This window comes from Leiobunum rupestre, chromosome 1 (genome assembly GCF_980474605.1).
Source record: "Leiobunum rupestre chromosome 1, qqLeiRupe1.1.hap1, whole genome shotgun sequence".
Taxonomy (NCBI): Eukaryota; Metazoa; Arthropoda; class Arachnida; order Opiliones; family Sclerosomatidae; genus Leiobunum; species Leiobunum rupestre.
In genome coordinates this window covers 97712588-97740229 of record NC_143384.1, presented here as the reverse complement: position 1 = coordinate 97740229, position 27642 = coordinate 97712588, and the positions used below count along the sequence as shown (strand labels likewise).

At 33.4% G+C, this 27642-nt stretch overlaps 1 long non-coding RNA gene across 1 annotated transcript in view; it reads right to left on the bottom strand.

Annotated features, from left to right (window-relative positions):
- Window positions 1-1289: 1289 nt before the first annotated feature.
- The window catches only part of LOC149969079 (uncharacterized), a 162732-nt gene continuing 136379 nt past the window's right edge, over window positions 1290-27642 (bottom strand). The window contains exon 3 of the long non-coding RNA XR_016472773.1: window positions 1290-1450. This is a non-coding gene — a long non-coding RNA (uncharacterized LOC149969079). The remainder of the gene's footprint in view (window positions 1451-27642) is intronic.

Here is a 27642-nt window from a genome sequence, read left to right as displayed (position 1 = left end):
GGATTTTATTCAATGGGCAACGGGTTTGCCATTACAACGAAAAATGTTTTTGACAACATAAAATTAAAATTTTCCCATTGAAAATAACATGGGAATTTGACCGATTTCCCTGTGAAAAAAAATTTTTTAAAAATTGATCAAAATGTGATCAATTTTTATTTTATTCGTAAATTTTTATAAATTTTTTATTATTTTGGTATTTTTTTTTCAATTTCGTAAAATGTTTACCAATCCCCCGAGTTTGAACAAAATCGGTGTGTAACACCTCGGGTAGTCTCCTTGTAAGTAGAAGTAGAGGTAAAATAGGGATGCCACAACCCACCCTTTTTAAACAGTCAAATGTTGCAATATTGGGCCATGAAATCCGCTTCGTTTCGTCAACTACGAATAATAGCATCTTAAGTCATTTCTATCAAGTAAAAACAAAATTGCTAGTTTTTTCAGGTTCAAATTTCCCGACTTTTCCCTAGCCATTTCTGGAGATTTTCCATTGCTTATTATAAACCAAAATTTCGCATTTCTCAACCTATTTTTTTGTTCACATTTTTTATTTGCACTAAAATTAAATTATACTTTTCACTGACTTTTGCATTAAAATAAATTACCTGACTTTTCATTGACCTTTTTACTAATTTTTAAAATAAACCGACTTTTCCCTTGACCTTCACACTTATTCTAAAAATTCCCCCACTTTTTCCTTGACCATCAGATCAATTTTTTTAAATGCCTACTTTATCCTTGACCATCAAACCAATTTATTTAAAATTCCCACTTTATCCTTGACCAAAATAATTTTTTTAAAGCCCACTTTATCCTTGACCATCAGACCAATTTTTTTAAATGCCCACTTTATCCTTGACCATCAAACCAATTTATTTAAAATTCCCACTTTATCGTTGACCAAAATAATTTTTTTAAAGCCCACTTTATCCTTGACCATCAGACCAATTGTTTTAAATGCCCACTTTATCCTTGACCATCAGACCAATTTTTAGAAAATCCCCACTTAATCCTTGACCATCAGAACATTTTTTTAATTCCCGCTTTATCCCTGACCTTTATACTCATTCTTAAAATTCCGCGACTATACCAGGTACTGTGGCAGCCCTGTAAATACATTCTTGATGACATATCAAAAATTTGTACTAATCAAAAATCGCGTTGAAATTAACACTAAATAAAATGAGAACGATAACTTGAAAATTCCAAAACAAATGGTCAAAAAAAATAATACTTACGAGTCGGAAGCTTTTTGAAGTACTTTTCTAAGAGTGGAGAGATGAAGGTACTCCCGTAGACAGTTGACGACGGTAATGGTGCGGGCGTTAAATGGTTCGTCCGCCTGGTGCTTCCTGGACTTGTCACTGTCACTCAATGCAGACGCGCCGCCGTCACCGCTTGACAGACTTAACTATCACTTTAAATGGCACATTCTCTAGGCTCGCAATATCTACCAGAAAAGGAAAATAAAAATACCACGTTAGAAAAAGAACTGGATTGTCTATTTTACACCAAAATATTCGTTTATTCTTGACAAATTGATTAATTATGTAAGTGTAGGGTAACGAAAATGTCATTTAAAATTTAAGTTATTTTTATCCGAATTGACTGAAGAACCTACTTTTGTAAAATACGTCGAAGTATAGACTTAATTTAATTTGACATAAATTTTAAAATCTACTCAATTTAATTTGACATAAATTTTAAAATCTACTCAATTTAATTTGACATAAATTTTAAAATCTACTCAATTTAATTTGACATAAATTTTAAAATCTACTCAATTTATTTGACATAAATTTTAAAATCTACTCAATTTAATTAAAATAAATTTTAAAATCTACTCAATTTAATTAAAATAAATTTTAAAATCTACTCAATTTAATTAAAATAAATTTTAAAATCTACTCAATTTAATTAAAATAAATTTTAAAATCTACTCAATTTAATTAAAATAAATTTTAAAATCTACTCAATTTAATTAAAATAAATTTTAAAATATACTCAATTTAATTAAAATAAATTTTAAAATCTACTCAATTTAATTAAAATAAATTTTAAAATCTACTCAATTTAATTAAAATAAATTTTAAAATATATTCAATTTAATTAAAATAAATTTTAAAATCTACTCAATTTAATTAAAATAAATTTTAAAATCTACTCAATTTAAATCAAAAGATTTTTCAAATTACTTAAGTAATTGTAAAAAATCCATTGTAAAAAATTCTTTGATTTAAATTAAATAATTGTAAAAAATTCTTTGATTTAAATTAAATAATTGTAAAAAATCCTTTGATTTAAATTAAATAATTGTAAAAAATCCTTTGATTTAAATTAAATAATTGTAAAAAATCCTTTGATTTAAATTAAATAATTGTAAAAAATTCTTTGATTTAAATTAAATAATTGTAAAAAATTCTTTGATTTAAATTAAATAATTGTAAAAAATCCTTTGATTTAAATTAAATAATTGTAAAAAATCCTTTGATTTAAATTAAATAATTGTAAAAAATCCTTTGATTTAAATTAAATAATTGTAAAAAATCCTTTGATTTAAATTAAATAATTGTAAAAAATCCTTTGATTTAAATTAATTTAAATCAAAGGACTTTTTACAATTAATTAAAATCAAAGGATTTTGAAAATTACCTAATTTAAATCGAAGGATTTTTTAAATCGCGTTTCAATTCAAATTCACTTAACTCTCGACCTCTTGTTTTGGAAACCAGAGAATCGAAAACCGCACTCACCAACTAAGTTGGTTCGTGTGAATAATCAGTCTTTAACCTTAGGGTTCTTATTTTGATGATGAAAATATAAGCAGATAAATTTGTCAAATGGTGTTCTTCTTTCCCTTAAAGTTTAAAATATGGCGCAGTTGAAAAACGAGGCGCCGCATTCCTCCCATACTTTTCTATTTGGAAAAGACACCGTTCAAAGTGACACGCGGATGCGGAGTCTGCTCTGTCTCCATAGGTCTTGCACCACTTTTCATTGCTTTATCAGTACGGCCAAACCGACAGATAAATTTGCGAGAATAGGGTAATAGACGTATTTAAAGCAGGTACAACCGAAAGTTATATACAGGGTGTTTAATTCCCTGACTTTTAAGGCTCGTTTTTTAATTCCCTGATTTCTCCCTGACTTTTAAGGCTCATTTTTTAATTCCCTGACTTTTAAGGCTCGTTTATTAATTCCCTGATTTCTCCCTGACTTTTAAGGCTCATTTTTTAATTCCCTGATTTATCCCTGACTTTTAAGGTTATTTTTTAATTCATTAACTTTTAAGGCTCGTTTTTTAATTCCTTGATTTCTCCCTGACTTTTAAGGCTCATTTTTTAATTCCCTTACTTTTAACGCTTGTTTTTTAATTCCCTGATTTTTCCATGACTTATTAGGCTCATTTATCAATTCCCTGATTTCTCCCTGACTTTTAAGGCTCACTTTTTAATTCCCTGATTTATCCCCGACTTACTAGGCTCATTTTATTATTCCCCGACTTCTCCCTAACGTGCGGCAACCCTGGAATAGTATTTGGATCGATCAATTTGGTATTCTCCGTCCACCTCAATTCATTCTTGACAAAACCCATTCATTCACAGCGTTACGTGTTTATTTTCCTAAAGACATTTTTGAAAAGTACTTCTTTAACTCTTCCCAAAAATATACAGAATCCGATTTGAAAATAAACTAAATAGTAAACATTCGAACTGAGGAGAAATTCCAAGTGTACTGCCAACTAGAGCCGGCACATTCCACTTACTATTCCCCTCGTAAAGCTGTTCATTGAAAATCACGTCCAGTTGTCAGTGACTGCTTTGAAAGTCAATAATAATCCCAAAGAGAAGGTAAAGAGAAAAAAGCATTCGGAATGTACTTCTTCCATCCTAACCTCACTTTGCACCGCTATCGTAAGTACAAACGTACCATCTACAAAGTATCGCCGCAGTGTCGGGTAATAATAATTGGTATACAAGGTAACGCGCGGCTAGATATATTTGCTTTCAAGATGATTTGACTCCGTTCCCTGGTCGCTTTCTTTAATCTACTTAAGGAGAAGGACGAGTCAACAAGGCGGCGGTGGCGGATACGAAGCTTCAAGAGGGGGCTGTCCCCACTACGAAACAACCCCCGTGCAGTGATGGGCAACGCTGCTATCATGGCGAGCGCTTTTGAAAGGCGCTCAATTTGGCTCATAATAAATGTTTTTCTAAAAGAGCGTGAAACGAAAATGAGAGGAGCGCTTATTTTAGCGCTCAAAAAGAGCGAAAATTGAGGAGCGCTTATTTTAGCGCTCAAAAAGAGCGAAAATAGAAGAGCGCTTATTTTATTAAATGCGTGAGCGTGAGCGGATTTTAGGCTAGCGAGTGCGAGCGCTGAGTGAGCTGAGCGGCTCTTTGACGAAAATGCCCCACACTGCCCTCGTGAAAGGGAATAAATTTGTGGGTGCATTTTGGGCAGCGTGTTAGGGCGCTTGTCCCTCCACTGAAAAAGTGGCTTAGCTTTAATAGGCCCGCTTTGCTTCCCTCCGCTCTTGTTTGGGGACACGGCCATCCTTGACACCTCGTCTCTCTGCAGAGTACCAGAGTGGGGCTTTTACGGACCCCACCTCTTCCCCACCTTGTCTTGTCCGCTATTTTAGCGTGTTTGATTTGAAGCCAGAATACTCAATTTGAGGATGGGGAAGTTCCTACTGTTAGTTTATTGATCCGGTGGTTCGGTTACGGTATGGGAGTTTCCTTCAAAGGCCAGGGTTTTTTTTTTACTTTAACCCTGCTTACGTTTGGAGGTGCATTTTTTGGATTACGTATACGGTATTTCTTTTAGATGATAGCTACGGTTTCCATGATCACTACACACTAGATCAAGTTTTCAAATTCTAAATACTGGAATTTTTTTTAAGGTCAAAACCACCATTCTCAAGGTCAAGACCGTCCTTATTCAGTGTTGTCAGTTTTTCAGGGTTGGCAAAAAAACCGGATTTTTCTAGAAAAATCCTCTGGTATGGTTTTTTGTTAGATAAAACCGAGTTTTATAAAAATATAAATAAAATAATAATTGAATTGAATTAATCCGGATTTTTCAAAAAATAATAATATATGCGTTTTTTAACTTATTTCTAGCCCTTTTAAGCACGTAAAACTAGTGAAGCGTCGTCTGCTTATAGTTCCTATCCCTAGACTGCCTGAGAGAACGTTTCGGAAATTTTCGCGCTCGTTTTACACTTTTAGACTTAGTGGAAATTAGACTTAGCTCACTACTTAGTTCTCCGTATTTTATTAGTATGCCAGTGACATCAAAAACAAGCTAGTAAATGAGGCAAATGAAAATTAAACGAAATGGTGGCATTTTGTAACTTCGTTTCATCACTTATGTCTTGTCCTGCAAGTTCAGCGGGAATTGATATGTTATTTTCTACATATGGACTAATGTGGACGAATTAAAGAAACCGGTTAGGGTTCGAAAAAGCTGAAAAACTGGTTAAAATAAACAGATTCTTGAATATGAGTTCAGAAAAATAAATTAAAGTTCGGTTCAGTGGTCGATTTCTTGTATTTTAGAAATTTTATTTTATTGTGGATTTTTTTAAGTGGTTTAATCCTGTTTTATCCGGGTGGATTAAACCGGACTGGTATCCACTTTGTAAACCCTGCAGTTTTTACAGATTCCATGATAACTACACACTAGATCAGGTTTTCCAATTCTACATATTGGCCTTTCTTTAAGGTCAAGATCACCATACACAAGGTCAAGACCGTCCTTATTCAGTGTTGCCAATTTTTACAGATTCCATTATAACTACCCACTAGATCAGGTTTTCCAATTCTACATATTGGCATTTTTTTAAGGTCAAGATCACCATACTCAGGGTCAAGACCGTTCTTATTCTGTGCTGCCGGTTTTTACAGATTCCAATTCCCTGACTTTTCCCGGTTTTCCCTGACCATCTACAGAGATTTTCCTTGACTTATTATGTGGCAAAATTATGTATTTCTCAACCTATATTTTAGTAAAGGTTTCCTATTTGCAATAGAAATTAAATTTTGTGACATTTCCCTGATTTTTAGACCCATATTCAAATTCCCTGACTTCAGGCATTCCAGGTACCGTACAACCCTGTTATTAAACATAGTTATTATTTATTATAAGATTTGTTTATTTTGAAAACAATTTCGAAATTTTCCGAGTTGAAATTAATAAATTTAAATATCGGGTTCGATTGAAAATTTCCTAAAAATCAATTTAACATTTAACTCAATTTGGACAAAAATATTCGAAGGAATTAAAATTTAAGTCGAAATAAAATTTACGGAAATGTTCTCGTGTGAATTATAAAATCGGGCAAATTACAGTCAGGGTTCATACAACATTTGGAATATTAATTTCCCTGATATTTCCAGGTTTTCACCTGGAAATTTCCCTGATATTTCCAGGTGCTAAAGCACCGTATGTTTTCGTTTAATCGAAAAAATTATATATAATTATTGAGGCGCTTCCAGACTCAAACGAATTTCCCTGATATATCCAGGTTTTGGTTAAATATTTTAAATTTCCCTGATATCTCCCTGATTTTTTGGAAATAATCTGTTTCACTGATATTTCCAGGTTTTCCAGGTTCTCCAGGTTTGTATGAACCCTGATTACAGTCCATGAATTAATATTTTTACAGATTAATAAATTACGGTCACCTAAATCCACTAAAAAAGTTTAAAAAATACCTAAATATAAATAATTTTTATTCCAAGTACCAACGTTTAAAAAGTTCCAATTGAAAGTTAAGAAATATTTCTTAAAACATGAGTTACATAAAATTTAATATAGAAAAAGCACAAAAGCTTTCAACACTATGTTAGTAATGTTGTAAAATATTCACCATTCAAAACTAACAATGAAGAAAATTATCCCTAAAAATCGTGTACGACGAAAAATTTCGAAAATTAAAGGCATAAAAAAACAGAACCCACCCTCAAATCTTTCCCTTTCCGGGGGGCATAGGAGGAATGGGGAAAACACACCCCACCTTTAAAGAAAAATTGAATGGAATTCTTTTTCATTGTTATATTTTAATGATTTTTTTATCCAGACCGGAGACCAAGACTCTTAAGGTTCTAATAAATGGACTAAAATTCTTCTTTTAGAGGAAAGAAATTGGATTTTTTTAATACCCCGAGAAAGGATAAAATAAATAAAAAAATGTGAAAATGCGGTGCTTTTTCAAGTATAAAATTCGGCCGACATATATTTTTATCCAACTACATTAACGCACAAAAAATAAAATATAGATGAAATATACCACCAGAAAACGTTCAGTTCGACTGTAACGAAATAAAAAAATTTAAAATATCAAAATCATAATCAGACTAAATTTCAAATATCAAAATCATAATCAGACTAAATTTGAAAATATCAAAATCATAATCAGACTAAATTTGAAAATATCAAAATCATAATCAGACTAAATTTGAAAATATCAAAATCATAATCAGACTAAATTTGAAAATATCAAAATCATAATCAGACTAAATTTGAAAATATCAAAATCATAATCAGACTAAATTTGAAAATATCATCATCAGACTAAATTTGAAAATATCATCAGACTAAAATTGGAAAATATCATCATCAGACTAAAATTGGAAAATATCATCATCAGACTAAAATTGGAAAATATCATCATCAGACTAAAATTGGAAAATATCATCATCAGACTAAAATTGGAAAATATCATCATCAGACTAAAATTGGAAAATATCATCATCAGACTAAAATTTCAAAATATCATCATCAGACTAAAATTTCAAAATATCATCATCAGACTAAAATTGGAAAATATCATCATCAGACTAAAATTTCAAAATATCATCATCAGACTAAAATTGGAAAATATCATCATCAGACTAAAATTTCAAAATATCATCATCAGACTAAAATTGGAAAATATCATCATCAGACTAAAATTTCAAAATATCATCATCAGACTAAAATTGGAAAATATCATCATCAGACTAAAATTGGAAAATATCATCATCAGACTAAAATTGGAAAATATCATCAGACTAAAATTGGAAAATATCATCATCAGACTAAAATTGGAAAATATCATCATCAGACTAAAATTGGAAAATATCATCATCAGACTAAAATTTCAAAATATCATCATCAGACTAAAATTGGAAAATATCATCATCAGACTAAAATTTCAAAATATCATCATCAGACTAAAATTTCAAAATATCATCATCAGATTAAAATTTCAAAATATCATCATCAGACTAAAATTTCAAAATATCATCATCGTCGTCAGACTAGAATTCCAAAATATCATCAAACACAAAATTTGTATTTGAAAATTCAATAAATTATCCACTATCGCCTATTATATTACAACTTTGAGGTGCTAAATGCAGTTAAAAGACCCAAAGGAGGATAAATCAATTTAAGCTCGCATTTATTAGTTTTTCTCTATCCGGGCAATTTAATAAGGGCGATGTCAAGAAGACAGTAGCATTATCCGTGTCATGGCTACGGGTTTCGCGGGCGGGTTCGGGAGATTTAAGTGAAATGTCGCCACCTCCTTCTTCACCAAGCGCCGAGACTCCGTAGACGGCGTTTAAATATTCCGCACTCGTGCCCAGAGCGAATCCACGGAAGGAAAACGGAGTGAAAGACTGATCCCGCCGGATCAAGTTGAAACGCCATTTTAACTCGTCAGTCGCTCTTAAAGCTATCTCCCTTTCCGCACCAGTGACAGCCCTGCCCACCCGAATCCTTTATATTCGAAGAATACTCCGGTCACGCGCCGCGGTTGCTAAGCGACACGCACCCCTTTTTTTAAATAGTCATTGTAATATTGAGCCATGGAATTAAATTCGGGACTTGTTCAGATTGGTTTAATGATAACATCCTAGTGTTGTTAATTTTTCGGAAAAATAAAATGTGGAAAAAGTTCCGGGAAATTTTCAGCAAATCGGGAAAATATTTAATTGAATACAATTACTTTTTAAGGTTTTTTTAAGTGTTTAACTTTTTATCGATATAAATTGCCTAATATCAGTAAACATACATACTACAAAACATTAATAGTGTGACATTGTTAATCAGTTTAAACTAGTCTAGACTCTAGAGGTTTAGTTTTACTTTTAGATTCGAAAAAATTAGGCGAAAATGACGCTTTATTTAAATTTGCAAACAATATTAGACTAATCATGGATTGAAGTTTTATTTTTATTTTTTTCGGAAAAATACGGAAAATGTATTTTCTGAATCACAACACTATAACATCCTAACTGTTTTATAAAGATATTTTTGTAGGGCAGATCACTTTGTTACAGCTAAGAGCAACAAACACAGCACCCCACACAAGGAGAACGCAACCCGTCAAAAGTCGTGCATTTTCAGCTAGGCTAGGCTAATACCCAAGGCACCACCTTAGGCCTAAGTCATCAAGCGACTTTTGAAGCCATTAATTCAGGTGGCCGGGTTACAATGCGTAGGAGGGTGGTGGGTACAGTTTTCATTGGTTAGACGCTTTAGCGCTTGCTGCCGTCGGAAGGGAAAATTCGGAAATTGTCTTCCCCTTTCAGTAAAACGTTCAGTGTTCGTCCAATGAAATTTGTACACAACAAGGCACTATCGTGTTTAAAGGCTGACTACATAAATCTTCGGTTTACTCTGTCTTTCACTGGAAGTCGGCTGACTGCATGGCACACGTGAATTGCAGTCAGCCGACTTCCAGTGAGAGACAAGAGTAAACCGAATATTTATGTAGTCGGCCTTTAAAGGTTAGCTGCGTTCTCCTTATGTTTGTTGGTCCTAGGTTACAGGGTGGCCTAAAAATAGTTAATGTACACGTTAGGTTTAAGGCTTACTCTGTAGAAAAACATTGTACTGGTAATTCTACTACTCTAACCTACACCATACTTCGACTACAATTAGGATTTTTCCGACTTAATTGAAAGTGTTAAAACTAAAAAAATCTCAATAAAGACACTATTCTCTTTATTAAAGATAAACTAGCTTCATTCTATTGAAAAAGGTCGAAAAATGATACAAATATCCAATTCCCAGCATAAAGACGCGTATTCAAATCCGCCGATCTTCTACATACATTGTTAGTAAATACTTAGACGCTTAAGATAAATGAGGGTTGTTGGATGAAACGACATCTCGCGGCCGAAAAAGGAAATACGGAATTTTCCAAAGCGCCCAAACTAAAGACAATTAGCGGGCGTGGAGAGCCAAACAGCTGTTGATTTCAAAAGACGCTTTGGCGAAATTCTCTCGAGGAGATTCGATTGTTTCTATTTTACTGGCGATAAATTTCCAAAGAGCGAAAGGGAGTCTTATCTAATTAATAATCAGTCTCGATTAATGGTCGCAATCGGGGTCATTCTAGAAATGGCGAACAAAAGGGGACGAACGGGACAGAAGACTCAGACGGGTGTAAAGTTGACCTTCTCCAAACAAAGGATCGAATTAGGTCATCGCGGTTTTTATTATTTCCATCTTTCACCCCCAGATTCAACTTTTATACTAAAGTTTTTGACGAAATTTGTCTTTTAATTTGATTTTTTTAATGTTGAGATTTCAATAAAATTAATCTTTTAAAAGCCTAAAAACTTAGGAAATAGGAAAAATTCTATCGATTTAAAGGATTTTATAGGAAATGAAACAAGGAGACAATAGGATAATTTCTGTTGAAATTAGTCTATTCAGAGATTTTCTGAAGCTACTGGATTTTCGTCTGCTAAGCGGATGATTTTCTATTACAATACGCAAAGCTTCGGCTTAGCAGACGAATATACAGCGAAAAATTAGTGAATTTACACCGAGGTAAAACTTTCAATTTGGAAATTAAAATATCTTTCAAGATTAAAAAAATATTTAACAACTAAATCTTTAAAAAAAATCATTCTGAGATTTTGGAAAATTAATCTTTCTCATAGTTTACTGACTATACTCAGTTGCAGCCTAGCAGTGGCGTAGCGAGGGGGGCGGAGGGGCGGACCTCCCCGGGCGCCACCATTAGGAGGGCGGCAAAATTGCCCCTTTTTACAAGGATGATTTTGGCGCGTTCATCCCTTCTACTTCGCCTCTCTTCCTATCCTCATTGGAATTATGATTCCGCCCCGGGCGACCATGGCCCACGCTACGCCACTGGTTGCAGGTTATGGGAAAGGCAAAATATATAGTACATCTTGCCAGAATTTCCGGTAAATAGTCGGCGGGAATTTCGAATTTACCCGCGCGCGTTATTGAGTTATGTTTTAAAGTGATAATTAATCAAATTAACATAGATAAGATTTAAAAACAGTGGTTTTAATTATTTTTAGTACTTCAAATGTTGAAGTGAGGCATACCTAGAAAAAATTGGCTGGGCGAGTCTAGGGTAAATATAAAACTTGTATTGCCGAGATTGCCATGTTGACGTAAATAAACGCGTGATTTGATGATTGCTTAGGAGCGTAATACTTAAAATACGCTATAATGCAGCTTAAAAATAATAATCTACATTAAATATTTATGGAATACTTTGAAATTTACGCAATAGACATTTACAAAATGGATTAATATAACACAGAAAACAGATGCAATTTTAAGTTAGAGGTCGGGGACGGTTAATCATTATGTTTAAATTGATTTTTTTTCGGGAAAAAAATGTAAACAAAGGAATTTACCGGTTAATATTTCGGAAAATGATTAAAAAACATGTATTATTCGGAAAATTTGAGTTTTTTATCGAAAAAAAGTCGTTTTTCCGATTAATTTTACAAATTTATCAAAACATTAATCGGATAATCCAGAAATTTAAATTACTCAATCAAAACGTTTTACGAATAATTTTGAGACCTTTATCTATTAAATAAAAGTTAACCATCCCGGACGACTATTTTAAGTCCCCACCGCCAATTTACCGGAAATTCGTGCTAGTATCTTTCCGCCAAATGTACTACATATTAACCTGCAACTGAGTAAAATAACAAATTTTCAAAAAATCTTTCACATAGTCTAATTAAAGATATTGCAAAAGCCTTTTGTACGCAGTGGGTTAATTCAACACCCATGAATCTATTTCCAGTACTACCCAGTAGCAGGCAAAAAACACCGGAGATAGGATAAAAACAGCTGTTTCTCAGCAGAGTCAAAATATGGCAACTTTTAGTGGTAAAAAAATATGAGAGGGTACTCAGGGTAGAGAATATCCCACGAGACCAGGTCCTGGCGAGCCCCCCAAAAGGAGGGTTCTGTTTTGTGTCTCCGTTACAACGGTACATTCCAGACCTCGGGGATCTGCTCAGAATGAATCCCTCAGGGTGCCGGCCGGGACCGTGCCCGCATCCCAACTAAGAGACGCTCTCATCCAGAACTGCACATTACTACTCACTTAAAAGCGTGGCCATAAGGCTGCGTTTTTGCCCCGAGTCTCCCATACGCCATATTTCGTTGCCATCGTAACGCTTTTTGATATATTACGGTATACGTAAACCCAGAGGGTCTTCACCACCGGAGGTAATTCCGGTATATATAAACCCATTAGCAGTCCGTTCCCCCAATCGGGAATCGATCCATGTTTTATAACATTCAAATTATACAGGTTTCATATAACCTATTTCCACGCTTAGCAGGGTTGCCACAGTTTTTTCAGAATGAAATTCCCTGAATTTTCTAGGGTTTCACTCGAGGTTAGTAGCAGCTAGGAGCAACAAACACAAGGAGAACGCAGCTAGCCTTTAAACACGCTAACGAAGGGTTTTGTACAAATTTCATTGGACGAACCTTTACGCTGAACGTTTTACGGGTGGGGGAAGACAATTTCCGAATTTTCCCCTTCCGACGGCAGCAGGCGCTAAAGCGTCTAGCCAATGAAAAACGTACGCAAGAAAATCCACGACTTTTGACGGGTTGCGTTCTCCTTGTGTGGGGTGTTGTGTTTGTTGCTCCTAGGTAGCAGGCAGGGTTTAAAAACACCCAGCTCATTGGGCTTTTATTGGGTTTTTTACCTAAAATGATACCCTAAATCGATGACTTACTTCATTTTTATTTTCAATTTAACACTACTTATTTCTCGCCTTATTCTTGTCTTTCGTAGACGTAAAGTATCGTCTGCTCCATGTTCTGCTAAATATTGATTGAAAGTTGCAGAAGTTTAAAACTTACTGTTTACTTGCTACTGTTAGATTAGTGTTTACTAAAACACTGGTAATGTATTTTGTGTAAATACGTTTTATAAAAAAGCAATATTTTGTATTATTATAGAATTTAAAGAATTAAAGTTTAATTCTTCAAATTCTTTAATATAGTTTAATTATTAAACTATAAATTTAAACTTTTTTCGTCCTTTTTGAAACTTTTTAAGGTGGGTTTTTTTAAGTGGGCTTTATTGTGGGTTTTTTAAGGTGGTTTTTGAAATTCAAACCCTGGTAGCAGGGCTCACCGTACATATGGATTAATAATAATAATCAGCTAGGCTAATACCCAAGACACCACCTTAGACTTATTTCCCTTTAAAGAAGTGGCCGGGTTACAAAGCCCTTCATGCCACGCGAGCCAACAGCTCCCTACACTTGCTATTTCACGTTAACCATTTTTCCCCTGACTTTTTGTGCCATTTTTTTTAACCTATAAATATAATTTAGTTAAAGTTTCCTATTTTACACCCAAAATTTAATTACCGGAAATTTCCCTGATTATAATATTTTTTTAATTCCCTGACATTTAGACACATTCAAATTCCCTGACATTTTCAGGACTTCCAGATTTTCCAAGTATCGTGGCAACCAAGCTTAGCAATATCATGTTAACTTAATCTTTTCAAGGCGATTTATTTAATAATTGACATTTAAACTAAATTGGTTGGTGGTGCCTAGCTGATTATTATTATTATTATTATTATTATTATTATTATTATTATTATTATTATTATTATTATTATTATTATTTCAGATATCTAGACTTAGAACGACTTTCCCAAGTACGTCTAATTTACAAATTCCAACTTTTACCAGTTCGTTAAATATGTTCGGGACATTTCTTTTGTTTAACTGGAAATGGTGGGTACAACATCGTAACAGCTTGATTAAAAAAGCTAATTTCATTTTCCCTTTTATGTTTGGTTCATTTACGTTCATGGCATTTTGGTAAGAAAAATAAATTATTAGTTTAGCTATATTTAAGATTAAAGTTGTACAATTACCATATTCAATATCTTTGGTATCATTGAACCAATACAAATTTAGTTGGTCTTTTATCTTAAAATTAACAATAAAACTGGCAATCATTGATGATACACAATTCAAAAACCACTGTGAAACTTCGCAAATAAAAAATAAATGTTCTAATGTGCCTTTAACTTCTTTACAGAGGGGACAAATATTAGATAAGTTGAAAACGTGGAAAGCCACCTCTGGTGTTACAACATTCCCTTTTAGTAAACGATATAATATATTAGACTCTTTCCCGTTGTAATGGCTACGCCATATACATTTAAAATCTATTTTAACGTCTTTTTCATCCATATTGAAAATTAATGATGCTCTATTGTTTACATTTTCTATTTTTAACACATTTGTCCAGTCGTTTTTTTTACAATTTATTATTAATTTGGTCTCATCTTTAATTTGAATTGAAAGTTTTTTTTCAAAGTTATTTTCATCGGGATCACCTTCTTCCCATAGGTGTATGGAATTTAATGGAAAATTTTTTTGAATTTGTTTAACAACATTGTGATATTCGCGATTTAAAGCTCGCGCAGTTGGGACAGTCATTTTCAAATCGGGGTTCGTGAAGGGATTTTGAAATGTTTTGGTATTGTACTCAAATATCTGTCTTATATAAAATATTTCTAATTCGAACCATTTGATATTAAAATGCAAATTTTCCCAGAGGATATTGTTTTGTATAGTTAGGGATAAAAATTGCTGGTAACTGTCTGGTTTTTCTATAAAAAAGTTCATGGATTTTAAAAAAATTATACAATCATAATAAAAGGGTGGCATAAAAACATAATTAAAATCAATGTTTTTTAAAGAGAACACGCGGAAACTCATATTATATACATTACTGTTTGTTAAATAGAAATTAAAAAAAACGATTTCGATACTGTGCGAATTATTTGAGATTAATTTTTCGAATCTCGCGAGAATAAACGCCCTCCATTGACAGTCGAGGTTTTTTAGGCCTAAGCCGCCTTCTGAGACATTTTGTTGAACTACATCTTTAGAGACCCAATGTTTATTTGTGTCCCATATAAAAGTTAAGCATTTTTTGGTTAAAGAGTCTGAAATAGCTAGAGGTCGCTTTAAAATTGGCAAATAGTAATAGAACTTGCTAAGTTCTATATTGCAAAATTGTGCGCGGTTTTTATAAGAAAGCCTCGGTTTTAAATCGTCTGCTATTGCTATTTTCTCATTGAAATCCTTAATTTTATTAGTGTAGAGTTTTTCCTGCCAAGTTCCGTCTACTGTAAATTCTACCCCTAGAGTCGTTATACTGTCACTGCTCCACTTGATACCCAATGGACAGTCAGATCGATTGCGCCAAGTGCCTAGCCAGAGCCCACAGCTCTTATCTAAATTAATTTTAGCGTTGCTTACTGACGAGTACTTTATACATTCATCCCTTAAGATGTTTAACCCAGCTTCGGAAGATATAAAATTGCTAACGTCGTCGGCAAAGGTACAATTTGTTAACGGCCGAGGCATAAAGGGTAACTTTAGACTGTGGTGGTATAGCTTTTCTCTTAGATGACATAAGAGGGGCTCGAGTGAAAGAACAAATAGGTAAGACGACAGGGGGTCACCCTGCCTAATTCCCTTTTTAATTGGAATTTTGGATGTTAGGGCTTTATTAATTTTTATTCTGGCGTCAGCGCTTTTATAAATTGCCATAATGAAGTTTAAACATGTAGTATTATTATTATTATTATTATTATTATTATTATTATTATTATTATTATTATTATTATTATTATTATTATTATTATTATTATTATTATTATTATTATTATTATTATTATTATTATTATTATTATTATTATTATTATTATTATTATTATTATTATTATTATTATTATTATTATTATTATTATTATTATTATTATTATTATTATTATTATTATTATTATTATTATATTTATTATTCCATATGATAAGAGGAATAATAAAGTCAAATCTTTAGTACGAAAAACGGATGTAAAATTTTCATATTACCACTTGTTTATAACGTTAGTAAGTTAGTAGAAATTATGTTTAATTCAGAGAAAACGGCATGGTATTAGAAGATAAGACTTATTTTATACAAGACGTTTCGAGCCGAGGCTCTTCTTCAGTCGTTCGTTAGTTTTAATAATTAAAACTAACGAACGACTGAAGAAGAGCCTTTTGACGGGTTGCGTTCTCCTTGTGTGGGGTGTTGTGTTTGTTGCTCCTAGATTTAGAAAAACCGTCGCATTTCCTATTGTTTTAATCAAAAATATTTTTGGTTTCCATGGTAAATCGAATTAGTAGTGCAACGTCTCCTTTTAGGAAATTTCGTGTCTCATATAGGTCTACATTACGTCCGACTTTGAACAAAATCGGCAATAAACACCTCGGGTACTCTTCTAAGCTAGGCTAATACCCAAAGCACCACCGTAGGCCTAAGTCATCATGCGACTTTTGAAGCCCTTAATTCAGGTGGCCGGGTTACAATGCGTAGGAGGGTGGTGGCAAGCCCTGCATGCCACGCGTTCGAGCCAACAGCTCCCTACACTAACTATTATCGCACTATAGCTCTGAAAATCAGTTCGTTGATAAGTTTTCCTAATTGGCTTACTTAATTATTATGTTACTTATGATATAACGTAGGCGGTGGACAGGACCTTAAATATCGCGACCATCTTGGAGACAAAAGGCATCTTTGGTCGATCCCGCCTTCAATACGAATTAATGGCCAAGTCGTTTAATCGGCTACAAAACACCATAGGGCTAATTGCGCGACGTTATTATCTAGGCGCCTATTACGATCGATTTGACAAGAAACGACGGCTATTTTAGGCAGTGCGACAGACGCTGCAACGTCCGCGAACTGAGCCGTAGCTCGTCGGGACTAGTCCGATTGTCGCCGATAAGGAGAATGATCGAGGGCGGACGAGATGTCAAGCGCACTTGGCAGCGTGGCCCGGGCTTCGTAGCTCGCCTTTCAAGCCAATACGAAAACTAGATTCGCGCGCTTCGTTGAATTCGGACTATCTTACGCCGTACATGAATTAAGGTAAGGAATTGTTAAAAGTGCGGCGTTTAGGTTGCCATCTATATTCGTCAAATCGAACTATTACATTTTCAACTTTAATTTCGTATTACGTTAACTTTAATCAATCATAAAATGAAATTAGGAATCAAATTAATATTAAATTAAAGTTAAAATCAAATTAATAGTCAATTAAAGTTACAATCAAATTAATATCAAATTTAAGTTACAATCAAATTAATATCAAATTTAAGTTACAATCAAATTAATATCAAATTTAAGTTACCATCAAATTAATATCAAATCAAGTTACAATCAAATTAATATCAAATCAAGTTACCATCAAATTAATATTAAATTAATATAAAATTTAAGTATAAATCAAATTAATAATTAAATATTCCATTTAAGTGAAAATCCAATTCAGAATTAAATATTCAATTTAAGTGAAAATCCAATTCAGAATTTAACATTCAATTTAAGTGAAAATCCAATTCAGAATTTAATATTCAATTTAAGTGAAAATCCAATTCAGAATTTAATATTCAATTTAAGTGAAAATCCAATTCAGAATTTAATATTCAATTTAAGTGAAAATCAAATAGAATATTAATTTAATTCTGAATTGGATTTTAACATAATTGAATATTAATTTAATTCTTAATATGAACTTAACATAATAAATTCTTAATAAATAATTCTTATTTTCAATTTAACATAATTTAATTAATTCTTGATAAATAATTCTAATACGCTTTTAAATTTAACCTCCCTCCCCTCTAGATAGAGTGCTCCATATTCGTGGGAGTGACAGCGACGGAGTCCTAGAGCTAAATAATATCCCACTATAACCTGGAACCAGTGTGCAGATAACCTAAGGCCGCTCTACCTTTGTCAATGGTGTCAACCGAAAACCAAATATATTTAGATCCCTTAATCAGAGTATAGCTCCGGCAATATTTACAATGGCGCCGGACTCAAAAGATGGAAATTTTAATTAGGACTTATTTCAGCCCACCTGAGGCTGTTTTGTTCGAAATAATTAGGGTTAAATAAACAAAATACAGTAGGAAGGTAGCGAGGCGAGAAAAATGAAGGTCAATGGGTCAAGCTCGCGGTTGTCCGGCTCTGGAAATCGGAACGATGGATCCAATTAGCCTACTTTCGAAGTTTTCACTCTTCGCAAACCAAATAAGAGTTACTGTTCTGGGTCAAAATGGACCATCAAACTTTGGTTCGCTTTACTGTCAAATACAATTAACGAGAGGTCCTTTAAACAATGCACGAAAAAAAGAGATCTTGCTCTATTTCAGTTAGTGATAAATTCGGTATTTTACGCTGTATAGTTTTGCCAACGCGTGTTTAGAATATAATCTTACTATTTGTTTTTGTTAAGAGACAGGATATGCTAGAGTCAGAAAATGTGTAGGGTTGGCTTGAAATCTTGAATTAAATCGAATAAATTTAAATCCAGATTTTAAGTGATTTTTTTAACAAATCATTGATTTAAATGGAATTTTATTTCAATGGTGGAATAAAAAAAATGGCAAAAAAACGTTATCAAAATTAAAATACAAAAAATATGAGCAAATTAAAAATTTAATAGTATAATAAAATAATTGTTTTACTCCGACTAGTGCAACTATAGATTAGATCATCTAATATAACAGCAGGGCCCCCACTCAAATCTTCAATTTTTTATAGGAAAAATAGGATTATGTTTCTAAAAATATAGGACTTTATAGGACTATTTTTTCAAAATTATAGGACTTTATAGGACTATTTTTACAAAATTATAGGACTTTATAGGACTATTTTTACAAAATTATAGGACTTTATAGGACTATTTTTACAAAATTATAGGACTTTATAGGACTATTTTTACAAAATTATAGGACTTTATAGGACTATTTTTACAAAATTATAGGATTTTATAGGACTATATATGCTATTTAATTTACTAACTTTATGCATTTAAAAACAAAATCTTTATTTAGAGAAATAAATCTTTGATTTTCACTTAAAAAATATAACTAAAATAAAACTATTTAACCATTTTATCACAAAAATATACTAGTAGCTAACCATGTTAACAATAACAAAGTATAGACTAGAATGACTTGGTATAGGAATTTATCCTATAGCCAAATCTAGCAATTTAACTGAGTGGCTGGATTTGAAATGGGCAAAATATCAAAATTATAGGATGTTATAGGACATTTTTGAAAATATAGGATATTATAGGAATTATAGAACCTCTGGGGGCCCTGTAACAGTAATTAAATTTAATCAGGATTTCACTTCATTCTAGACTAGCTAACTGATAAAAGTAATTTTATCCGTTAATTGTACAAAATTCAATAAATTCAAAAAATATCAAAAAAATTCGATTTCAATAAAAAAATCGATTAATTTGATATTTAGTAAGAAAATCAAAATGGTGACAACCCTGGAAACAATTTACACTCCTGTGACACTTTTTGGGATAATTATGTGTTTAAAGTAGTTATTGGGTCCGATTAATTTGGTCTAGGGGTTTTATTAAATAACTTAGGTATAAAAGTAAAGTGTCGACATTGGTAAGGTTTAAAGGTTTGTATTTTAATGATAATTGAAACAGTTTGGTGCTTTACGAGTTTAAGAGTTAGGGGAGTTCGGTGGCTGGGTTCTCCTTGAAGATAAAAAGTTCTTACGTCTTTTATAAGATGATAATGAGTTGGCGGTCCGGTGGTTGTTCGTCCGCGGAGTCTTGTAGAGCGCCTAGCGCGAAATACGGGCGCGGAAAAAGGGATACATTCGCCCGGTTGAAAGTTTGTCAGTCGGGTCAGGCGACCGCCCACATCTTGGGAAGGAGACGAGTCTCGTGGAACGCAGGAATCAGAGAGCGCACTGAGGGTGAATTCGGGAAAGAGGCAGAGTTCAAGCACGTGTCCCCTTTTATGCACTTCGGGTGACACAGGGCTTCCGTCCCTACGGGGTTGAAAAGAGTTGCTCCAAGGTCGGAAACTTTCCATAGGCTTGCTGGCCGGCGTGGTGTTTCAAACAATCGCGAAATACGCGGAAACACCAGTCCTCGCGCACTCGGGAAAACCACGGTTAATAGAGCTAGCCACTCGGTTAAAGTATGGGGGTTGTTCATAAATGTTGAAACGTTACACTCCTACAAGTTAAGTATTCCCTACACGATTTCTAGAGGTGGCTTAAAGGCTTAGTTAAACTACTTAATAGTCGATTCGAGCTACCAAATATATTAATAAAAATTATCACTACAGAATATTATAATTTCATTATTATATTATTTTAATAATGAGTGATTTTTTTGGAAACGATAATTTTTTTACAAGTATTAAACTATAAATATTCTATCTTCGAATTTAAATTCTAAAAGAATAGGGTCCCATAAACTAACTCTTCTAGTATCAGCCCAATTTGTAAAACAAAAAGGGTTTTTGTTTGAACTGACAAGACTATTTATAAGCTTAGTTTGACCTGATTTTTAACTACAACAAAGGAGTCTGGTTCCATGTTTTCGCTCTTGGTCGGTAGAGCGAAACGGGCGACGTATCCATACACCCATCAAAAACAAATCATTTAAATCGCCTAACAAAATAATAACCACCACGACTCCTCGCTGGTTTTAATTCGAAGACTCTCTTTTTCCAAGTCAGGAAGATGCGAAACAATGTCGGTACTAAGTGGAGGCCCTGAGGATGTTATGGTATCTGTCATCCGTACACCATTTTTTATTTAACACATTAGCGTTACCAAGAATTTATATTTCATTTATACTAAGAGATGACTATATTGAGATAATCATGGTCTAGTTTATCTCCGGCAAATATTTCACCGGCGTGTGCGCAGACGTTAGTTTTAGGGAACCAATTAGAAACCATGCTGAGTTGATTGTTTAAGGGGGGAGGAGCTTACTGCTGGAGCGTGAAGTAGGGTAGGAGCCAAGCTAAAATTCGACTCACAAGGAGAGTACCCGAGTCGTTTATTGCCGATTTTGTTCAAAGTCGGGCGTAATGTAGACCTATATGAGATATGAAATTTCCCAAAAGGAGACGTTGCACTACCCATTCAATTTGCCATGGCAACCGAAAATATTTTCGACCACTTAAAATAAAACATCTCCATTTAAAAAAGCATGGGATTTTCTCGGATTCAAAAATTTTAAAATAATTTGAAAATCACAAAAAGGGTAATTAGGAACCACATTTAGGTAAATTTCAAGTTTGGGTAAATTGGAGCATTTTTGGGTAAAATAAGGAAAAAATCTTAAAACATTTTCGGTTGCCATGGCAAATCGAATGGGTAGTGCAAAGTATCCTTTTGGGAAATTTCATACATCATATAGGTCTACATCACGCCCGACTTTGAACAAGATCGGCAATAAACACCACGGGTACTCTCCTTGTCAGTGTAGTCATTCTCTCGAAATATAAATATATATATTCTTATGGTACATTAGCGTTCTCCAAGACTATATATAGACCGCTATAATTGATAATTGTATTTAAGTGAGGTTTTTTTTTCATTCTTTTAGTACGTGGCACCGTCGCCAGAGGGTGTGGATGGCGATTAAAACTAATATCGCTATCCTATTCCCCGCAGAAGTTTTGTTTGCAACGAAAAGTTCAAAGTTCCCGTCGAGCCACTGCGTAATCAACCGGAAGTAGAAGCTCTTTTCCAACTCTTTATTGGCTTATCGACGCCGCCGCCGTGTTTCCGGTTTCGATTATAAAAACACTTCCGATCGACATCCACCCAACCACCCCAAGTTCGTCGCGAACACTATTATCAAAGGAACTTAATTTTAAACTTAGGAAAACAAGTCGAATTTAGTAAATTCGTTTCAAAGTAAAACTATACTTTCAATTTGTATGAAAATTTACATATTTTTTACGTCGTTTTAGTGCAAAAAATAATTTTATTTGGGTACAAAATACGATTAAAATTAAAGTGTTTTAGTTCGAAAATGTGCATATTTTTTACGTTGTTTTAGTGCAAAATAATATATTTATAAGAGTAAAAAATTCGTTTCAAAGTGAAAATGTTTTAATTAGTTCGAAAATGTGCATATTTTTTACGTCGTGTTAGTGCAAAAATATATATTTATTAGAGTAAAAAATTCCGTTGTCTGTGTTCTCAAGAGTGTAGAACCAAAAGTGACATAATTACCAAAGGTGTGACAATCCCGGTACTTTCGTATGCTAAAGGTTTAATGAATGCGCAACTCGAGATCGACCACATAAAAGACTATTTATTGTCGCCTTTCTGGATCTTTTTTTAATCTATGGTATTATACTCCTTCTGCGTTGAGTTTGCAAGTTCTCTCCCCACTGGTTTAAGGGGTTTTCCCCCGAGATCTTCGGTTTCCCCTTCCATAAAAACTTGTTGAGGTTAACGTTAGTAGTTAGTGTAGGGAGCTGTTGGCTCGAACGCGTGGCATTCAGGGCTCGCCACCACCCTCCTACGCATTGTAACCCGGCCACCTGAATTAATGGCTTTAAAAGTCGCTTGACGACTTGGGCCTAAGGTGGTGCCTTGGGTATTAGCCTAGCTGATTATGATATCGAAGGTAGATGGCGATAGCATGTTCACCGAACGATGAAAAATCAAAAATACACTAACTTTGACCAGTGCTACTTAGTTCCTCCGTCCCGCACTAGGAGGCGTAATTTGTGGGGTTTAACTTCCTTCCCTCCCCAAGGCATACTTTCCCTTCTCTTCTCCCAACTTGTATTTCGCTCGTAACATTCATTCAGAAATAGGTCCGATTGACACACTTTTGGTAATTATGTCACTTTTGGTAGAACGTATTGAGAAATTTGTGGTCGGAGTTTTGGGAATAAACGTCATTTGCAAGGTAAATGTCTTTAAATATACCAGAAATAGCGTGTAAAACAAACTTGAAATCTTTACTTAATGCTATTTCTTTAGTGCTATTTTTTAAATTTGCTCTCAGTTCAAGAAAAAGTACTTTTAATACATATAGCTCGCTTAAGCCTTTGCAATTGGGATTGCGTTACACCAAGGTTCTAGTACGGACTTTGAGTAGCGCGAACTTCACCAATTAATATTATTCGGGTGCCGCCACCAGATATCTTCCAAAATTCTGGCGTCACTTCTACAACATGGAAGTTTCCTATCTATATACGAAGTTATTTTATCTACGATGGTAACCCTGCTAGTTGCCTTTTTTTAAATATTACATTTATTGCAAGTTAAAGTAGGCCACAAAGTTAAATACACTGTTTCATTTGATTTTTTTCCCACACAATAGGAAAACCAGATAATCCAACAAATTTTTATTTGCAGTATGGTTATCGATTCAAACGCACCGTGGAGTGAATTCGTTCACCCCAAACATTTATCACCAAAATATTTTGTAAGTTACGAGCGCCGGCAAAAAATGACGTCCACAAACCGGAGATGGGCCATTTTCGAATGAACGAACCCACCTATTGAACAAATACCCCAAGGAGAGAAAGTTCGCCGAGAGGGTCAAAATGGAGGAATTTAACTCGCACCTACATAAATTTAGAGAGGTCCCAAACAGAATATGGGGAGAGCATCGAAACCAAAACCCAAATAAAAGCTAATTGACGGCCATGAAAAAATATATACCCCCCCCCCGAAAAAATATTTAAAAGCAAACACCCTCTACTAATGGTCTGCGTCTATGTTTACGCCACAGTCTCCCCCTGGCGTTGAAAATTGGCGGCTGCATAAAAATAACGTAACACCGTTGCATCATTAATCACAAACAAATGCCAAATTTTTCTACAAGCGTAATTGTACTGGTTACTTTACGCGTTATTATCGTTGGGGAATTCCCGGATTTAAACAATTTGCGATTATTTTAAATTGTATGGGAGCATAAGTAACGTTATCACAATAAGTATATGCGAGTATCGTTCAAATCAAAAACCCTATTCTAGCTTAAACGAGAAGGTTTTGGTCTATTGTTTAATTAATAATTTAATTAACAGTCTAGATCGAAAGAAATCTAAACCATTTTGTAGCATTTTATAATGAATTTTTTACCAAAATATCGGTCAATCGAGTACTATAAAAAATATTATTTAGTTAACATTTAAATTAAAACAAAAGATAAAATAAATATTAAATTGTTTGTAATTTAGACTTAATTGTAAGGCTTAATTGAGTACAGAGCCGCCTAGTGTCTAAAAGTGGCTAACATATAACACTACCGAGATTTATAACATTTAACTCACTTGTCAGTTCAGTTGCTGGAAGGAGAGTGTCAGTGTAACAAAAAAATGATTGGTAAGTGTCTTACTTATGGGAATTATGTTACTTAAGATTGAAAGTATATTTAAATTGATTAACGTAATTAGATAACAACGTTAGAACTAAATATTGGGTTTAATTCAAATCCAACTTGTATTTTTGGGGTTTAAGCGCTTAAATCATTAATAATAATTTATTATTAACTAATTCATATTAAACCGTGGTAAATTTAAAATATTAAACCGTGGTAAATTTAAAATATTAAACCGTGGTAAATTTAAAATATTAAACCGTGGTAAATTTAAAATATTAAACCGTGGTAAATTTAAAATATTAAACCGTGGTAAATTTAAAATATTAAACCGTGGTAAATTTAAAATATTAAACCGTGGTAAATTTAAAATATTAAACCGTGGTAAATTTAAAATATTAAACCGTAGTAAATTTAAAATATTAAACCGTAGTAAATTTAAAATATTAAACCGTAGTAAATTTAAAATATTAAACCGTAGTAAATTTAAAATATTAAACCGTAGTAAATTTAAAATATTAAACCGTAGTAAATTTAAAATATTAAACCGTAGTAAATTTAAAATATTAAACCGTAGTAAATTTAAAATATTAAACCGTAGTAAATTTAAAATATTAAACCGTAGTAAATTTAAAATATTAAACCTTAGTAAATTTAAAATATTAAACCTTAGTAAATTTACTTTATTCATCAAATTCCTACTCAAATAAGTAACAGTGGATTTTATCCAAGAAACTGACTTGACCTCCGTTAGCTATATGAATAAATAAATAAATTTAAAACCGGGTGAAAATGAAACTGGATTGAAACTTTCGGGTAATGATTCACCCAAAATAAGATAGTCAATTTACGACCAGTTTTAAGTTCAGCTAAAAGCGGGGGAAGAGGTAAATACTGCTTACGTACAAAGGCGGCCTTTGCACTGGCCATAACCAGTTGAAACTTCATTCCATTATAGATTAAGCAATCACTTGACAGTGGAATGCAAAACCATTTTTTTTAATAAAAAAGGTTGGGCGAGCTTGGTCCCACGCTATACGTTATTTTGTAGTGTCAGGTAACCTCAGCGACTTTTATTTTAAGTACTGGGCGTTGATGTCCTAGGTTCAATTCACCTTAAAAAGGCAGTAAAGATTAACGGCAACGATACCTTTAATCCAAGTATCAGGTAACATACTACATTTACCCATACATAAACTGGATTATTACGTATTAAAGGGGGGGAAGAGCCGTAGCCAGGGCGGATGTTACTTCCTACGCTGTACGGGGATTTAGTCATAAAGGGCAACCAGCAACGCCCCCACGCGAGCAACATGTGAAATGATTTAGCACATTTTTCTTTCAAACTGCCAATGAACCATTTTGAAAAGATTATGGGTTTTCTTTTCTACTTTCATCCATTTCTTAGAATTGGATTTTTGTTTCGTAATGTTATTAACGGGCAATGAAATTTCACGATGCGTTTAGAACAGCTGTTTTTTAGGAAAATTATCAATTCTTTTAATTTATTTCTTAAGGGGTATTTTTCTCGTTTAGTTGAGTAAAATTTAATATTAATGTATTTAATGCATTTAAGTCACTCATTTTTAAAACTAAAACATTGCATTTAAATCAATGACTTAAACAAAATTACTGTAGTTAAAAATCAATGACTTAAAATTAAATCACTGCATTTAAAATCGATAGTTTTTAATACCAAATCAGTGCATTTAAAATCAACAACTTTCAAAAGCAAATCACTGCATTTAAAATCAACAATTTTCAAAACCAAATCACGGCATTTAAATCAATTTTTAAAACAAAGCTCAACATTTAAATCAATTTTTAAAACAAAGCACAACATTTAAATCAATTTTTAAAACCAAGTACAGCATTTAAATAATTTTTAAAACCAAGTACAGCATTTAAGACAAATTGATTTTTATTAAACTTTTATTAAAGAACTCACTTGGATTTAAAGTCGCAAATACAGAGAAAAAGTTGAGGATTGTACAAAATAGAGAAAGTTTGCGGGATGATACACCAAATATAGAAAGGTGGCAGGAACGCGTCCAAGAAAGCCAAAAATGTTCCCGAAAAAGCGGTTAAAACTTTAAATCTCTTAAAGCCCGTCTCCCAGAAATTTCATAAAGATAAAAGAGGTGTGAAGAGGGGGGGGGGTAAAGATATTTCTTTTGGAAAGAATCTATCGAAGCGTTAAATCTGGGGAATTTCACGAGTGGAGAGATGAGGCCCCCTCCCAAAATTATACCATATTCGGCATTTTTGAACCTTCATTTCTACAAGAAGAAAAAATGGTACACCTTGTAAGGCTTGTTTTTAGCGGATCGACGTAAAGCCGCCTAGAGACCAAAAAATATAACTTAAAACCTTTTTACAACTTCAAGAAGGGAGGTCGAATTTTTGGCCCTTCAGGGGTCGAAGGTTTTCGTCTATAGTCGAAAATTGGTTCTTATCCCGGTAGAAATATCGCCTAGTAGGCAACATTTGGAGATGAAATAGACCATGAAGTAGTAGTAGTGGTGTCCTATAAGCGGATTTCAGTCAACCCGGGACGCGACGATGCTCGACCGAATTGATGATGACGACGGGAGATTCCGGCGTATCAATTATCGAACCCGAATCCGCCGTTGTTTCCATGACGACGTACGCAGTTCCGTATAATTTGGGCATTATTTTTAACGCTATTGATTTTCAAGAGCGTTGCCACGGTTAAGAGTCAATTTACATTATAAAATTTATAAATTTACGCCTTATTAAAATCTAATTTTAAGTACTAAATTTAAATTAAAGGGAATATAACCTCAGGTTACGGTTGCAGCTCTGGCCGCTTTGGCCTTTGCAGGGTTCGTACAACATTTCCGGAATTAAATTCCCTGACATTTCCAGGTTTTCCCTGACCATATTGCCAAATTTTCTCTGACCATTTTTGTAGAATAAATGAATGGTTTGAGGTAACAAATCTTGAAAAAACAATTTATTTCAAAAATGTATTTGCCCGATTTTTTGGGGTAATTTTAAAAATTACTCACTTTTTGGGTCCATTTACAAACTCCCTGACTCTTTGGGACCATTAACAAATTCCCTAACATTTCAATGATCATTTGGAAACATTTCCAAATTCC